Raw genomic sequence first — 16,479 nt, forward strand, 5'->3', positions numbered from 1 at the left:
TTATCCAATTTTTAAAAACTTTAGTAGTTCGGAAACTAGATTCAGAGTATTATAATTTTTGTTCTTTAGGTATCTTCAAATTTTGATTGACAAGTCTCAAATTGCTCCTCCAAGTTCAGGTTTAGCTGGTTTCATAAAAAAAGTGGCATCTTATACCCCTTTTTGTTCATCATCTTGGTGCACTTACCCATTAGTGTTGCATCCTTACTTTTTATAAATAAAATTGGTTCTCCCCAAGGTGACACACTCGGTCTAATTAAATTGTTTTCCCACTAATTTGACTAGTTGCATCTTGAGTTACAATAATTTAATTGTATTTACTTGATATAATTCCTTTAAAATAGATTTAGATCTAGCTAAAATATCAATGGGAAATTCAAATTTCATTTTTGGGGGTATCCTTGGTAATTTTTCAAGAAATGCATCCCTATAATGCCATATAAATTGGAAATTTTCAAAGGTTGGAGTATTTTATTCTAATTTCTTATCCAAAGTGACCGTGTAAATTTTTCTCCCCTTTCCCCTTTCCTTTTTCAATTGCATCTAGCTAAAATAGGTTATACATTAATGGGTCTAAGTCTCTCTTATATTATGAAATTCCTTTTATTAGATTTTTGTAGCAATCCATCTAGCTTGGTGATCTATTAACCATGTCATTCCAATAACCATATCGCATGATCCTAATGGTGCCACATTGTTGTCCTCATTTTTGGCCAAGTCACAAAAAAAGGACAACCCCTACAAATTTTGTCCAACTTGTAGTACATGTGCTCTAAGAACACTTTTCAAGGTAGTCTTTTTTCCCCCTTGCATGTGATTTAGGACACTTGATTCTTGATTCAAAGGTTTTGGTCCCTTTTTAGGCCTTTTAAGTTAGTTTTGTGTTTTGGTGTGAATCGCGGTTGCAAACCCAAATTACACTTCCCCTTCAAAATTCTTCGTCTAGTGCAAATCGGGTTTGTAACCTTGATTTATACCACCTTATAGATAAGTCTTTCATGTCAGGTGCAAGCCAGGGTTGTCAGCACGACCTACACCTAAAGCCTTAGAAATCTTTTTTTTGGTGCAACATGGGGCTGTAACCCCGACTTACACCAAGATCTTCCATTTTGGTGCAAGGTGGGGTTATAACCTTGACCTACACCAAGTCAGCCCATCCTGGTGTAGATCGGGGCCATAACCTCGACCTACACCAAGTCCCCTAGAAATGGTGTTGGTTGAGGTCATAACCTCGACCTACACCGAGGTCTTGCCCAATGGTGTAAATCACAGGTATAACCCCAATCTACATTGAATCCTTTCCCAATGATGCAAGTCAGGGTTATAACCCTAACCTATACCATTTCATTTGCATTTTGCCAAAGTGCCAAGTGTTAGTGCAAATTGGGGCTGTAACTCCGACTTGCACCATGTTTCTTCCTTAGGTGTAAATCGGGATTATAACCTCGATTCACATGAAAGTCATTTTTTCTGCCCTTTGTTTTTGCATAAGTGCAAATTAGACTTATGAGTCTGATATGCATCTTTATGATTATTGACCCTTCCCAAATGCAAATCAGACTTATAAGTCCGAAATGCACTTCATGACCCCCTTTTGGTCATTTTTTTCCAACTCTAGGAAATCTTCAAATCTATTTCTGCAACTCCACTCCAAATGCAAGATTCAGTACATTGGGACTACATGATTGTGAAATACAAGCTACCTTGCAACAATATGAAGATTTCTTAAAGAAAAATGGAGATAACGATGAACAAGAGGAGGCTCTTGACACTTAGTCATTTTTATGCATCTCTAGCCTACTGTCATTTTTAAATAATACTTTGACACCTCAAGTGTCATTTTGTATTCAAGTTTTTGCATCTGAAACTTGCATGTGTCCTAAGTCAAATCGAACTCTATCTTTGACTTGGTCACAAATTAGTTGTAACTTTCCTAGTTTCATGTTGCACCTCTCTTCTACATATATGAGGATTTTCATTGTAATAAGGATCTTTTGAGGATCTTGATCCTTTAGATTAGGAATCTTTAATGTATATGCCCAAACTTTGCCGAAGTGAAGAGCAAAAGTGAAACTTTGTGTTTCTATTGTTGTTTTACAAACTTGATCAAATAAGAAGAAAGTTTTGGCATTCAGACTTTTTGTCAGATTCATTTGTGGTTTATGGTGAGAGTTTTCTTATTTCATTCTTGTTGTAAATTCTTATTTTGTTCAAGTAAAGGCAGTGTTGAGGATATATTGTTAAAGAGTAGGAACAATTGTTGGTTTGTGGAGTTTGTGTCATATTTCAGCTTTTGTTTATTGGGATTAATAGAAGGATAAAATAACTTGAAGACCTCGAGCTTCATATTGTTATTCCAAGAAAAGATTATCAAAAATTATAATAGGATATCAAGATAGATACTTTGTGCTTTACTTTGTTATCTTGGTACATACCTTGGGTTACAAAAGTTATTTGTAAAAGGTTGATAGGATTATAGTGACTACAAGACTTTGAGCTTGAACATTTTTTTCCCGTCCCGGAGAAGAAACGGGGGATTTTGTGCCTTCATGGAAACTTTTCTTCTTTACTTATTTGTATTTAATCATTCCTACATTTTGGGTTAATTTGTAACATTGAAAGTGTAAGAATGATTGCTCCTCGATATTGTAAATTCTTTCCTAAAGAAAGAGGAGAGAATAACATCTATTCTGAAAAAGAGAATAGGTTGATGTACCACCCAAGTTTAGATTAGATGTCAGAAGTTGTATTTTAAATAGAGTAGTAAGTTAAAAGGGGATCCTTTCCTAAGAAAGTAGAAGAGATTTAATCTCGCACATTGTGCTTGAAGCTACAATTTTGTAAACTTCTTGAGTTTGCAAAATTTTCAACCAACACACATAAAGATTTATTTTGGTCTCAAATTCAAGAAAAGGTATTTATATATTTGATATAAATTTAGTCACCTCCTTGACTTCCTTATCTCCATACAAGATTTCCCATGATGATTCCATATGATTAACCTTTAATGATATTTTTGTTACTATATCTGGGGAAACAAAACATTCAAAATAACTAGTATTTATTAGAATTAAAATAGGTTGCATGAAAGGTGAACCTTGGTCAATATTGGGACATTATAGAATTGAGTTCATCAATTCCCTACTGTTGCATGGATCCTTTGGGGAGGACCTTGTTGAGGTTGATTTGCTCTAATTTTTCCTTGCATTCTTGGGAAATCTCAGGCAAAATGATTACTTCCACACATGAAACATCCACCTAGCAGCCCTTGATCCCCTTGATTCATTGGGATATTGTTTCTTGCTTCATTAAACATTGTTGGATTTATCAGGCTATTGCAATTACCTTTATTTTTCTTGTTAAAGTCACCCCTTTGACTCTAAATGGGTGGGTGTCTTCTTTCTAATGAATTATTCCATTGATTTTTGTTACAGTTTATATTCCCCCAGGTTGATATTTCCTTTTGAAAGCCTTTCTAAAATAATTATTTCTTGCAAATGATAGGTCTTGTAACTTTCTTTCCTATTTCAAGGATTACTCTAGCATTTCATTCATACTTTTTGTCTCATACATATCAACATCTACCCCTTGTAATAGGTGAAAAGTCAGGGTTTCACCCATTAATGTAGTAAAACTGCTAATTTTTGCTTAGGGACCAATTACATTAAAGAGGGGCGAGTCCAATAGATCTTGACTCAATCCAACAAAGATAGGACTAAGAATTCTAATTAGATTCACTAGGTAGAACTTAATTCCCTCTCTTTAAGTTGAATTGTAAAAATGTTGAAACTAGGGTAAATGTGTATAAATTGAAGTAAATATGCATAAACCATGAGATACAATCGGCAAATGGAGCCACAAAATTGGATCTAAGCAATATGTGAGTGTTCAAATATATTCCTAAAAAGGTCAAACTAAATTTTTGGGACCAGAATGCCCGTCTCTCTAGTCCTCTGAATATTTTGTTGTCCAAAAGGGAATCTGTTCGTCTCTGTGAATAATGTCAATCCTGAAAATTTTGGCTCCATACATGTTCCTACACACAATAGAGAAGGTAAAATGGCTAGGAATAAGTCAAACCCCAGTTTTCGAATTACCATGAAATAGAACTAAAATGTAAATGAAGTACTATAATGGAAATTATTTCATTTTAACAGAAATGTTGAAAATGTCTAAAACACTAAAGTTATGCCTCTTTATGAAGTTTTGTTTGTCTTCATAAGGACTTAGGTTTTCATGTATATAGTCTTCATAAAACATGGAACATGAATTCCATCTCCAATTCTTGAAATTTGACTTTACTTCAGCTCAAATGCTTGAAAGAAGACTAATTATTGCTTGCTCACTTGAATTCAAATTATGAATGCTTGCCTGATTGATTGATTGATCAAATGTATATCAAAATGAGAGGGGTATACCTCCTTTTATACTTGCTAGTTGAAAAGCAATTTAATTTTTTGACATGATCCAACACGGGATCTAGGTTCCTGCCCATTTCATGTTACCATTGAGAGGCCCCAAAATGGGCCCTTTTGAAGAGGACCAAGATACTAGTGCCCTATTCCTGGACATCAAAGGCCCATGATCTTGGGGAATGAAGTGCAGGACATGAAAATGTATAGTGTGAGCATAATTAGGGCTTCAATCAAGCTTTAGGGGATGACCGCTAAGGTGAGAGACCAAGTGAGTAAAAAATTGTAAGGGAGCAGAATTTAGGACGTTACATTTATCCCCCACTTTATCAGAAGTATGAGACTAAGAATACTCTCAGTAAAGTGCAAAGGATCGTATTGAAAACTTTCATCAAGACATCAAAGAGACAAGACACACTAAGCCCTCAAGGGACTTTAAGGTCATTCTACCTAAATATTAAGATAAAAGGGACATAATAAGAGAGAGAGAATCATGACTTCTATCCTAGTAAGATTCGTTTACTAAAGTCATGAAAAAGAAAAATACCAAATTACAATGCAAAATTATAGGTTTTCAAATTAACTTGAGTATCGATACTTGTGATAGTGTGTACATAAAGTGAAAATATCAAGGAGAGTGTATGCCCACACATTAAAGCAATCACATATGCCTTATCAAGAGAAATTGCTTTAAGGTAGCATGCATCTAAAGACAAGCACATTACCGCAATGATATGCCCCCAAGAAATGACAAATCAAAGGATAATGGTGACAAAACATAAACATATAAGGGATCCACTAACTTTGTAGTTAATATGCTCTTATGATAAATAATGTATATCATGAAATATTGTCATTGAATTGTCCTTATCCCCAAAGGTAGTGGAACCACAAGCACAATGGAAGAAGGGTGTTGGCATCAGATTGTCATTGATGTCAACAATTGAGAAGATGCAGTGGAAAGAGATACAAACATGATGAATGCCCCAAAATGAAGATTGGATATGATAGAGGTGCAAAGATGATAAGTGCCATAGAGAGAAAGTGCAACTTGATAGAGACTGTGCAGAGTAATAGCTTCACACCCACTAGATAAAGATGTAGAGAAGACAAAGATGATAATTGTAAGTTTACTTGGTCTTGATTTTGGACAAAGAAGATGTAGGCTATAGAGTGGTGAAAGCTTTGGGAAAATTGTGAAGACTTAGAAAAAGTGCAGTTGCAGTCACGTATAACACACTATGTTAGTTGCATAGAGTTACAACTATAGCATAACACTCAGTGTTACTGCTCACATCGCATTAGTCACATTCATTGTCGGTGTGGCATAACCTCCCTCATTTATCGCTATGGTATCCACTCATTCACAAAGGGAGATTCCATTAGTATCAAATCTAATGGTGGGTGTTTGTTTGAGGAGAGAATCTTTGTTAGAAAGTAGGAGGCCATGGTGCAACGATAGTCGTTGATCATCAATCTCCACATATCTACAAGAGTGGGTCCCACTTTGACTCCATTGTTGTCAGATATAATGGTCAACATTCTTCCATGGGGATATTTTGTGTCAGAGAGTAGGTGGCCAAGGCACACCGATGGTCATTGATTAGAAGAACGAACCCCACTTTGACCGAGTTGGAAAATGACTGTGTGGAACCAGGAAGACCCAACATCGGCCTTGTTAGATGGTATCAAATCTAATGGTGGGAGCTCATCTGTGGGGAGAATATGTGTTAGAGGACATGAGGCCACAACGCAATGGTAGCCATTGATTGGAAGGATGGACCCCACTTTGGCTAAGTTGGCAGTGTTTGTGTGGTAAGGATGCCTTGTGTGGGTGGATCGCACATCATCCATGTCACCTGTTGCGTGTGGTAAGAAAGATACTAACTGTAGCATCGTAAATTGTACGCACTTGCTAGGGTGGTACAATTTCACACCTAGTTTAGCACCCGCCTTAGCGCATTTTGCATTTTGCATTGCATTTCCCCTTTAGCACTTAATTAATTAATTTAATTAAGTCTAAGGTTCTATTTTATCATCTCCCATATCATAAAGTTGGGTCCTTTCATTAAAGTGTGCCCTTTTCATTTTATTCTTCCAATACATCATTTAATCAAAAACCCTAATTAGGTCCTATTTTGAACTTGGGGGCTTGATTTTGGGGGTCAAAACATCTCGAAATCAACTGTAACTTCGGGATTCTCTCTAAAATCATCATATCCGACGGCCCTGAAAATTTGGTGAAAAGTTGTCGGGACCATGGCGCCCGGAGTGCAACATGGTCCCGGACATTTTTCCCAAAATTTTAGGAGCGCGATCCAATCATAAAATAAAGCTTAACCCCAAGAAATTGGTGGGATATTCAATCTCTAAGTCAGCCTAAAGTCAAAATTACGACCTAGGGTTTCATATATAAATGCTCTCTTTCTTCATTTGAGAGGATCCGATTTTCGTTTTCAGGAACCTCATATGCAGCGAAAGAGCAGATCTTTGAAGACTTCAACAACGTTCAACATCCTTCTATCAAGCATTTATCAATTTCATTCATCCATTTAGAGCTTGGAAGACATTGAAGAACAATAGGAGATTACTGACTGAAGATTGGCTTGTACCCCTCCCTTGGGGTTGGGTATGATTTCATGTTGTTTTCATGTCTTTGCATAAGCTTCAATATATCCTTTATTCATGCTTTAGATCACTTTGCATCTTGATTTAGAGCATTTACATTATCATTTACAAGCAATTAGGGTTTACTTTCTAGATTGCTCTAGTTTGCTTTCTTGCATTTAAGGACCTTGCACACACACTAGGTTTGCACACACAATACATTTTACAATACAACTTGGCTATTCGTGGAGGTGGAAATCATTGAAGCAGGGGTTTGACTAAGGCAAAACCCTATATAGCCGCCCACACCCTTTTCAGATATAAGTGCAGGTTTCAAGACTCGGACGACGGCGCAGGTTGCAGATCCTGGAGAAGCAGACTGAGACTGACCTTCCCACCAAATTTCAGAGCAAAAGACCAGGACAGGGGCGTGGAGCGCCCTGGTCCTGCCAAGACAGGGGCGCTGGGCGCCCTAGTCCCTGGGACAGGGGCACTGGGCGCCCTGGTCCTCCTGACAGACAACATTTTCAGCATTTTTGACAGCTTTTCCAGAGTGCAAAACAGCAGTTTCCGGAGCAGTTTCAGGGGCAGAATCAGGACAGTGGCGCTCGCACCCCCGTCCCGAACATTTTCATTCAGATTTTGACTCCAGGTACGCATTTGAATTCTTTTTTTGTCCTTGTGTTTACAGCTTTCCATTGTTTAAGTTCAATTCTGCAATCTTGTTATTAGTTCATACTTGCACTTTGGGGTTAGGGATTGAACTTGCATCATTTCATCTTTCAATTACAACAAAGGAATAGAAATCCTAATAGGTAGCCCGTGGCTCTCTCTTCCACAAAAAAGAAGTAGCCAATTGTGTGATACCTCTAGGCTCTTTCGTATTCCACAAATGTGTGCTTGAAAGTGAGATTAGGGCATGTTTACTTAGTGTCACTTTTTATCCCACACACTAACGTGCCCCACCTCCACTAGGTTGGATGAATTTTGATGCTCTGCAACTTTGTAGGTTCACACAAAAAGTTTGCTTGATCATTTGGGAATCTGTGGGAAGAAGGGAAGTGAACTCCACAATTCCACAGTCAATAGTCAAAGGACTACCAAGACACTTACGGACTTGTGGGTGGATGGTATGTGGAGAACATAACACGCAGAGACAGTACACATTACAACCCATGTTATTCGATGACAGAAAAAGGTAACAAAAGCATGCATATCAAAAAGTATTAGTTAGACTACTGAAAAGTAAGGAGAGGTGAATAATACACAAAGTCAGTCGGGATTAAATTGATGTCGACATAGAAGCTTCATACATGGATGTTGACCAAAGGTGACCTAATGTGATGAATGACAAGGTGTTGACATGGCAAGTACAAGACAAATAAAGAGATGAAACCATTGCCGATGGATAATAGCTATGTGGATGCACACAGAACGATAGTCAGTTGGATGATCTAATCAAGTTCCAAAGATGAAGAAGAGAGGTGATCACATTTAATATTGAAATGACAAAGGACTACCTGAGTGGCTCAAGGAGATCTATAAGGCTTTTTTCGATCAGACATCAGAATAGATCGCAGGTTTATTTCAATCAAATTAGGGTAGGTCGAGAATGAAGCAATCTACATTTAATGGAAGACTAATTGGAATTCATTGAGAGGCTCAAGAAAATCTATGACAACTCGATATCAAATCAAAGATTACTAAGTATAGTAATCCAATACTAGAGTTATAATTTGAATGTAGAAGGATACAAAGTGAAAAACATTTATTGTTGGTGGGTATCTATGTACAAATGCTCCAAGCAATCAAAAGGCATGATTTTTCTCAGAGGCTGAGAAGATCAATTTTAAAATTCAATATTTTGGAGGGAAAACCCTTGTTGTAAGTAGTTGACTAAGAAGGAAACTTAGGTGAGATTTGTGGGTGGTTGAATGGGTTAGCAAGCTACAAATGTTTATAGTGGGTGTAATCTCTTGAGAAGGTGTAGAGAGTTGTAGAAGTGTGGAAAATGGAGGACATGGAGTAGTGAAGAAAATCAGGAGTGTAGAGACGTAGCTTTGACATTTGAACATAACCCAGCTCAAAATAGGCATAACCTTGAAGGAGACTATATGATAAATGATCAGAGGTGAAGAGTGTGCAAGAGACCGAAAAGATCTGATGTGAAGAGTAGAGACCAGAGACCAAATGATAGAATACAAAGGTAGATAACATTGAAAGTTATTCATGCAAAGTGTGACAGAAATAGAGAACTGAATCAAGCAAAGATCACATATTTTCATGCAGTGACGAGGAGAGAAAAAATAGTAAAAGAAAAAATTGAATAGCAGAGAATAGAGGGAAAAATGGAGATACTAGAGCGGCAATATAACACATCAATAGAAAAGGCATAACATTCTATGGATAAGCTCCTGACAAATAATGAGTTACAAAACACATTTGTAACAAGGTTTTTCATTATTATTTTTTTGATCTTTCAATCACTGTAATTCTCTGAGTAGGTGCTCAGAGCAAGGGTAGGTACTCCTTTGAGTAGGTGCTCATAAAATTAGGGGTTGGTGCTCCTTTGGGTAGGTTCCCATAAACTTCAAGGGTTGGTGCTCATATGTCGGGCTCTTCCCTTTGTACAATGTAAGAGGTGTAACTGTGACATATATAGGAGGAATAGAAGGTGTAGGAAGGAGACCAAGTCCATCATGAGGAGGAGGAATAGGTCTAGGATATCTAGGCTTACTAAAAGATAATATCATCTCATTCTTCCACTTTTAATAAGTTAGAAAAAGAGCATCACTTCAAGGCTTAAAAGGCTAAAATTGTTTAGGCCAAAAGTAATCAAACTCGACATCTCCACGCCTCACCATGGGTTGATACATGCTATGATTAATTGTTATGATTATGTCATAATGAGGTAATTTTAAAAATTTATTAATAGTAGAAGAGATCACTTTATGGTAGAGAGCCAAGGATATCCCAACTTCACATGAAATTTATCCAATGTAGGAATAACAACAAAAATGGCATCTAAGCTCTTAGTACCAACCTCAATGGAAAGAATAATAGAGCCAATAGTAGGGAAATAAAAACCATCATACACCTTGACCAATACATCAAATTTATCATATGTTACTTGATGCAATTGTAAAGTATAAAGATATTCTTTAGTTATCACATCCACCATAAACGTTGGATCGATGAACACTCCTCGTGAGAGATTCTCTTTGATCTTTGTAGTGATATATAGTGGGCCATTAGATGCAACAATATTCTTATTAAGATCAAAGGTAATGCATAGGTCCTTAGGAGGTTTAGGTTTATCAACAAGATTCACCATATTATTAGACTCAATACTAAGGTCATTGGGAGAAAAATTAAGAGGTTCAGATTCAACCACATTAGTAGAATGAGAAGGCAAAGGATTAAAAAAGATTTGGAGGTTTTGATTAGGAGGATCTACAGATTTATTTTCTTTGAAATTCACACCAACCACAAATATGGTATTGTTATCAATAAATTCTTGAATTCTACTCCTCAAGGTATAACACTTCTCAGTATCATGACCAGGTTGACGATGGAATTGGCAAAAGTCTTTTGGGATGATGATAAGGTGGGAAAGGTTTAGAGGTATCAATTGACTTGATGGGAGGAAGTTTCAACACATTTTTATTTATAAATTGTATCATTATGCTATGCAAAGAATCAAAAGAAGAGTAAATTCTTTTCTAAAGTACCTGGATAAAGGGACCACACCTGATGTCATGGTTGATGTATCCCTTGTTCGGTTTGAACTTCACAAAAAAATGTTGAGCACTCTCATTCTTATCAACCAGAGCCATTGAAGGAGATGATTTTAATTGACTCACTTGAAGCTAATAATTATGAAGAATTGTGCACAACTACGTAAAGGACATAAACTTAGAAAAGAGAAGCCAATCCATAATTTCTTTTTGTAAATTGGAAATAAAAACTATTTGAACATCTTGATTAGGCATAGGATAAGAAATTTGAGAATACAAATGTTTATATCTACCAATAAAATCAATCACTTTTTATTTAATACCTTGCTTACAATGAATCAAATCAGTCAAAGTAACCTTAGGACCAATATTATTATGACATTGTTGAAAGAAAGCATTAGCTAATTGTTGAAATGATGTAATATAATAAGGAGGTAAAAAATGATTCCATTGCAAAGCTTTATCCCTAATGGTTCAAGTAAACAATTTAGCCATAAGTCTTTCATCATGAGCAAAGTCTTTGATCTTGATCAAGCATAGGATAAGCAATTTGAGAATACAAATGTTTATATCTACCAATAAAATCAATCTTTTTCTTTAACACCTTGCTAATAATGAATCAAATCAGTCAAACTAATCTTAGAACCAATATTATTGTGACATTGTTCAATGAAAGCATTAGCTAATTATTGAAATGATGTAATAGAATAGGGAGGTAAAGAACAATGCCATTGTAATTCTTTATCCCTAAAGGTTCGAGTAAACAATTTAGCCAAGCATAGGATAAGAAATTTGAGAATACAAATGTTTATATCTACTAGTAAAATCAATCACTAATTTCTTTAACACCTTGCTTACAATGAATCTATTGGGATGATTTTTCAAAAAAAATTGCCCTAGGTTAAAGGCGTGTTTTATTATGAGGTTTTAGTCTAAAACCCTAAACCCTAAGTCCTAGCCTTGTTGCATTTTTTTTTTGTTTTATCTAAGAAATGATCTTCAACAACCAGTTTTAAGTTATCTTTTAAAGCCCATTATGTTGTTTCGATGACCGATCCCTTGTGTTAACTATCCAGTCCGACCTTTTCTTGCGTTGTCTAATGGTCCCTTATCTTTGATCATATCTACGACTAGTATTTGTACACAGTTGTGAGATTATATCAATGGGCTAGTTAGTGTTAACTCTGCAACCTCGCTGCTTACATGGTAGGTGGGACCTACTCAAGCTCATTGTGCGCATATGTGGACCAATGAACAAGCATCACATGGAGGACATGATGACATGGCAGAAAGGTGGCCCCAACATGGTCACATCCTTTGCACCTTATGAAGTGAATAGTTTGAGAAAGATCAATGGCTAGGGTGAACGTGCGATTGCGTGACTGATCGAAGGTGCATCCAAAGTCTAACTCTGCAATGCCCCTGCAGATGTGGCATGTAGGACCCACAAAGGCTAACAACAAAAATTCTAGCTAATACAACAAGGACACATAGATAGCTAAGCAATGTAATAAGAATGTGGGACCTATGCCCCTTGCTTCTAAGTGCGATAAGAGAAAACACTTTCACACAGGATTGACGACTAAGATTGTCGCGCGATTGGGAAAAGATGCATGGCCAAGCTAAGGACACGATGTCACGAAGGCTTGAGGGCTTGAGGACTAAAGCTGAAATAAAAAATATTAAAATTTCCTATGTGTCTGCTTCTCATTTTTTGTGACTGACCGGGAATTTGTTGTTGGGGCCCCAACGTTCAAATATGGACTATAATGGCTCTCTCTCGCAATGATACCAGCCTACGTGTCTCTAGTAAATGAGTCTGATTTGCTTGTTATGATCCACATATTTCAACTATTTTAGCATCGTTCCTACTCTAATTCATATTTACAATGCTCTGTATTTTCTTTGAGTTTTTTTGTATCTCCTTGTTGTCATAATTAGGGTTTCTGAGAAGCGATTGTCATCTACATTTTGTTGCATTCCCCTTAGCCTTTTGGCCTTCTTTGCTTAATTCTAGATTGTTAATAGTTGTCTAAGTGCCAAAATTTTAGCTTGAAATTTAAAGGCTTCTTGTTACTGTTCCATTGAGTCTATGCATAAACCCTAACCCTAGAAATGGCAGAGTCTTCTAGTTTTGGAAAGAGGAAGTTTTCTAAGGAGATAAAAATACAACTCCTTGGATCAATGGAGACAAGAAGAGGTCTAAGCCAGGGTCTAGACTAGACGAGTTTATTTTTGACCATTTTGCAGGAATCAAAGATGCATTGATTCCACCAAGGGGTTTCAGCCTTTGAAGAAGAGGGTATAACAAGAAGAAGGAGAGAATCCCAATGTTGAATATCTAGAATTGTAATTTGGCAAGGCTTGTTGTTCCAAATGTCTATGTAAATACTGAATTGATTGCTACAATCACAACAAATTATAGGCCTGGTACTAGAGAAATTGTGTCTAGTGAAGGTGTCAAGCTAATAGAGATTACAAGAGATATCATCAATAAAATTTTTATGCTCAACCCTAATATAGATTGGGCTATTGATTCACAGGAGTTGGATATAGAATACAAGAAGAATGAGCTCCTGTATAGAAGGAAATTGACATCTTTTAGGCCTCCAAACATAAAGGGGAATGATAGAAATTTGACACCACAACAAACTGCCCCTTACACCAAAGACTTATTTGTTAATTATTTCCTAGACACATACTATGCTTTATGCCAAGTGTGTGCTAGAAATTCAAGGAACCCAATTCCGAATTGGATGTTGATAATTTGTATAGATATCCAAAGCAGAGATATCAATAGGCTTTTTCAATATGCTTCTTTGGTGGATGAGGGTCTGCATAATTCCCTATGTGATTTCAAAACTAGCAAATAAACAGTTTTCAGCTATTACTCTCTCCATATGCAAATATTCCTATATAAAGGTCTTAACGTGTGGCATCCTAACCTACAGATTGCAATCATGGCTAGAGGAAGAACAACTCTTGGTTCAAGAATGGACCTACATTTGGGACTGACACATGGATGATTCAAATTATTTGGTCTTTGAAAATTTCTTTCTAAGAAATATTTTAAGTATTTTTCAAAAGGAGGTTAGGTGGGATATAAGCCCAATGGCTAATGAATTTTTCAGGCCCAAAGACCTTAAGCCTGAATAGGTATCACCCACAATTGGGATCATGATTCTAATTTAAGGACCATACAATCATAAGGATTTTTGGCTGCCCTATTACTCCTAGTTCTTTGTCAATCACTATTCAATATAGGGTGGCTTTATTACAAATCATGCATCAATTAGTTGTGGTTGACAAGTCCTTGGTAGGGGGGTCTCAAAAGAAAGGATCAATGATCCTATCATAATTTGTGATTGGGATGTATCATTTTTTGAATAGAAAAGCATACGATATCCTTGATTCTATGTTGAACAAGTATAGACTTCCCCAAGCCGAATATATATTTTATGATTCTGAATGGCTTATCAAAAATCTTGGCCAGCCCAAGACCCCAAAACATCAGTGGGATGAGGAAGATGATGAAGACCTCATAATAAATGCAAAAAACTATGAGGAAGTGTTGAAAAGAAAGGATAGATGGTATACAATCCAATATGAGGAAAACAGAAGAAGGAGGGAGGACAGTTCTTATGCTCCTTCTTGGCAAACATTACTCATTCTAGAAGCTAGGATGAGGGCAAATTTTCCTACCTACATAGATGTTGATAGTATGCCTTTTCCTCACGAGAGGCCCCACTTGGATGTTATACCTCCAGTGCAAGTAGTAGAGGAGGAGAGACCAGCATCTCCTCAATCAGTTGGCTCACCCATTGGCCTTGCTTCCCATCCCCTAAGTCTTGAAGAACCCCCATCCACATCTTCTCTTGACCTTCAGTCATCGCACCCTTCCCCTTCAGAAAGGCTACTTGCGGAAGTTGCCAAGAAGAAGAAACCTATGGTTGCCTCATCCTCTACTGGCCCTTTTTCTCAAGTACCAAAAAGCCCAAGGGTTGTGACTCCTTTTCATATGTTATCATGGAGAAATGATATCCCATTTCAATACTATAGGGGTTTTGAATGTTGGCATTGTGTTGTCATTGATGTCAACCAGTATAGGAGGACAACTAATATGGGAAAATAGTTGATGTGCAATCTTTGATGTCAACTAGTCTAGCAGGTTACTGGTATAGGCTATCATCAATAAGGAGAGGATGTCAACTGTCAAGTGATGTGTTGATAGTGTATGGTTTCTAACCGATGAGAATGTGTTGACATGGAGAACATAAATCAACAAAGTGATTGGTTTCCAACTGACAAGCTTATGACCAGTGTATAAGCAAGGTGAGCAAGATGCTTGGATGTTGATTGCGATGAAGAGGCAAAATGTTATCAAGAATCACATCAACATCGGAGGTGAAGTATGTATAGCTCATCGGTATGCTATGTGGATGTCAAATCAGTAGGACTCCCACTAGATGAAGATGCAATCACCATTAGAAGTGATGACTAACAGTGAGAGTTCCCAAACTAGATCACATGTACCTATTTGAAGATGTGTTGCTCAAACAGGGAAGCCACCGCTAAGTGGAGCTTATCTCCTATTATGCATGGAAAGCATCATAGTCCACTGATATAAGAGAGAACGGTAGAAGGAAAGTGGTTGAAGCCTTACATCGGATGAATTGGTGAAGCACTAAGTTTCCTTAGGTACATGAAATAAGGGTGTGCACCAGATCAACATGTGAAGACATGATGTGCTATTGAAACAGAAAAGGAAGAGTAAAGAAGTGATGGGTTTGCTACTTTGGAAAACTGGTTGAGATATGGTTTGGGCTAATGATGAAGAAGGAAAGGCTGAGTAGCTACAAATAGAGAGTTCAACCGGTATGCATATGTCTTAGATGGAAAGAACTGAAGGTTGATTACATGGTGTCATCAAGGTTTCTTACTGGTAAGCATGAGAACCGGTAAGAGAGAAAAGAGGCTAAGTGATGTGCTCCCACCTGATGAAGATGAGCATGCTATGGATAGACATGTCTAATGACCGGTTAAGGTGTTCCACCAATAGAGAAACAAAGTACAAACATGATGGTTTATCAATAGGGTTACAGAACTAGTAGAAAAGAAGGACCAGTTGTGTGTTGATTGTCGATGACCAAGTCTAACTGAAACAAAGGTTTTTGGTGAGATGGATATCGACAAAGGGGCTAGATGGAGGTGAAGTGGCATGCATGCACAGGTTAGCATATTGAGTTGTTAAAGTATCAGGCAGCAAGGTAGATGGTGACAGGTCGACATCTATGTCAATTGCATGATTCATGGGATGCATAGAAAAGGTTTGCGACTTGAGGTCAAATGGACAATAGAGATCCAAGATAGACCGATTGACCAAATCAAGGTAGGTGAAGGATAATGCACAGGTTATGTGTAGATTGCTAAATGAGGAAGGTGTGATCTAGAAGACACAACAATGGTGGGATTGATTGATGAGTTGTAGTTTATCAATCAAGGTGATCTTGCCTTGAGGTCAGAGAAGAAACCCTAACCGCCCAAATTTTGAATTGGTTTTTGGCAGGAAAACCACATTATAAATATGCAAGCCAAAATCAATGAAGGTTGCCACTGAATGAGAGGATATTACTGCTGAAGAAGTGAATTCATTCAAGTGATCACTAAGAAAGAGAAGAAGAGACTGAGTGTGAGAAAGAATAGGGTTGAAGAGTTCAACCGAC

The sequence above is a fragment of the Cryptomeria japonica genome, chromosome 3 (assembly GCF_030272615.1).
Source record: "Cryptomeria japonica chromosome 3, Sugi_1.0, whole genome shotgun sequence".
Lineage (NCBI taxonomy): Eukaryota > Viridiplantae > Streptophyta > Pinopsida > Cupressales > Cupressaceae > Cryptomeria > Cryptomeria japonica.